General features: G+C 36.1%; 1 protein-coding gene across 1 annotated transcript in view; it reads right to left on the reverse strand.

The window, feature by feature from the left end:
- The window catches only part of LOC106878166 (synaptogenesis protein syg-2), a 180518-nt gene that overhangs the window by 19168 nt on the left and 158364 nt on the right, over nt 1-2986 (reverse strand). The window lies entirely within an intron of this gene.

The following is a 2986-nucleotide window of genomic DNA, read 5'->3' on the forward strand; positions in this document are numbered from 1 at the left end:
ACACACACACAGAGGCATACTTACACAGAGATATAGACATGCATATACACGTGCACAAACGATGCTTACATACACACATACACACTTGAATACATTTGCACCCACACACATTACAGTGCCTGGGTCGACTTTACTTTTCTATGGTCGACAAAATAAATATCGAACAAAGTGTTAGGGTCTATAAAATGGACCAATAAAAATGGTGCCCCAATGTTAGAACACACACGCATACACACGCACACCACATATACACCCACATCAATACATACATACATGCATGTACATCATTATAGGTGCAGTAGGTTATGTACCTACAAATTTACATGAAACCCTAGAAATAGGTTTTTATGAAAAAAGAGCGAAAAAACCTGACACAAATTCTCCAAATCTAATCTATTAGAGGCACAGTGAAGATCTGTAAGACATTCCAAGGATTCTCCATCTGAGATTCTTTAGGTGAAGAGATGCTCACACCCAAGTGTGTGCATCAACAGCTCAACCAACAAACCTACAAACCAACTCAACCACGTATTTACAAACACTGGAAACCCTCTTGATGCCACAAGCCTTGTCATTTTGTTAGTGACTGGTTTCAACTCTCAAGAACTTTAAAAAAAACATATATATAATGATAATGATAAAAGGGTAAAATTAATTAATTCATTAATTATATATATACATATATATATATACATATATATATATACATACATACATACATACCCACAACCACACACATAAATCTGTTTATATTTGTCTCTCAGTCGCTCTCCTTCCCTCTCTCTCTATCTATCTATTTATCTTTCTCTCTCTCTCTCTCTCTCTATATATATATATATGTGTGTGTATGCATGTACGTATAAAAAATATAAGAATAAAAAACTACTAAGTGAAAATTCTTCGGTTGGACAGACAGTGAAGATGAGATTAAGATATCGAAACATTGTAATTGCATAGACACCTGCACACACACACACACACACACACACACACACACACACACATTTTCCAATGATCTCCATACGTTTTTGTAAATGTCTTTTTTTTATTGTTTTGCGTATGTAAACAATATAAATGAGAGTTTTAATGTTTCCATATGTAAACAATAAAAGCACACATTCTCTGTGTATGTAGATATGCATATATAGGTATATATATATTTATACATTTAACAATACACACACACATACACTCTCTCTCATGCACACACACACACCTATATATACACACTTACTACACAGAGCTAAACGCATGCACATATAAAGACCTACACATTCTTCATGGGTCATAGCTATAAGATGTTGTAAAGGATTCTGTTAGAGTCATGTTAATGTTGGTATTGGTTAAATCTCTGCCGAGCAGTTTTGGTTGGAAAATACTGAATCACATTGGTAAAATGCCATCTTGTTTCTTGTATAATTACACATGGAAACGCATGCACAAACACATACACGTGCACACACACACACACATGCACGCACGCACACACACAAATGTGTACACACACACCCATTCACACGCACACATCCATCAACACACACACACACTCACTCACACATACATACATACATACTCACTCACACACACATATATGCACACACAGAAACCCATTGATGTGCATGCATGCACAGATACTCACGCAGACACTCATTCACACACACACACACACACACAATCACATATGCTCTTACACATAAGTACTTACACCCAAATTTCAGGCAAAGTGTGTAATAAAACCAACATCAATATAGCATTACTGGTAATTCTCTCATCTCAAAGACTATTGGCACTTTATTTCTCTGACAGGCAGATCTTTTGCTCTGGCATCAACCAGTTCAAAAATGGTAGTTGCAAAGTTGCTAGTGGTGTTCTGAAAGTTTTAAGATGGAGGAACTACAATATTGCAGCCTTTATTTCAGCTTTACTACAGCTCATGTGTTTTCCCCCTTGGGCACAGAACACACTGCTCTGTTCCCTTTATAATCTTATCCACTTGTCAAACGATGTTTGCATATAACCTAACACAACACTAGCATAACACTTTACATCACAGTTTTAGTCCGTGGCATTGTAAATAAAAGCTTATTTAGAAATCCTGTTTCAAAGATGAAGGTTCTGCGTTTAAACTTGCTCAAAACATTTGCGATGTTTGTGTCGTACACAGTTCACTTGGCTGTCAAACAAATTTCATGGATTTCATCATAGTTTTAAAATGTGACATTGGTAGACAAGGGATTTTATTGAAATTTTGTTTTGGAAATAAAATTCTCTGAGTTTAACCATTTTGATACCAACCTGCTTTAGATTGCTTCTGGTTCTTTGAGACAAACTTTCTGTTTTAACCCTTTAACTGTGAAATCAAACTTCATGGTTATTCCATGTAATGATGTTAAACATCTGCCAAAAAAACAGAATTGGTATTTTCTGCAAGTCATGGCACCTCAATAAACTTGACGTATTTCAACAAAAGATATTTTCAGACTTGACATTCCCAAATGAAAGAAAGATTGGCATATAAAACTGCTTTCCCCTAAGGGGGATCAATTTTGATCTATATGCTATAGTTTCCTATCAATAAATACTATAGGAATTTTTAGTTGAGTGAATCTCCCCCTCCATCCCCAGTACATTTTCTACAGACTGTTTTGCTGAACTGCTAAGTTGTGGGGGTGTAAACATACCAACATCAGTTGTCAAGCAGTGATGGGGAAGAAATACAAAGATGCATGAGTTCGTGCACACACACACACACACACACACGATGGATTTCTTTTAGTTTCCATCAACCAAATCCATTTACAAGGCTTTGGTCAGCATGAGGCAGTAGTAGGAGACACTTGCCCAAGGTGCCACGCAGTGGGACTGAACCCAGAACCATGTGGTTGGGAAGAAAGCTTCTTACCACAGAGCCATGCCTACACATGTGTGTGTGTATATATATACATATATATATATATATATATATATATATATATATATATATATA

Source organism: Octopus bimaculoides, chromosome 15 (assembly GCF_001194135.2).
Source record: "Octopus bimaculoides isolate UCB-OBI-ISO-001 chromosome 15, ASM119413v2, whole genome shotgun sequence".
Lineage (NCBI taxonomy): Eukaryota > Metazoa > Mollusca > Cephalopoda > Octopoda > Octopodidae > Octopus > Octopus bimaculoides.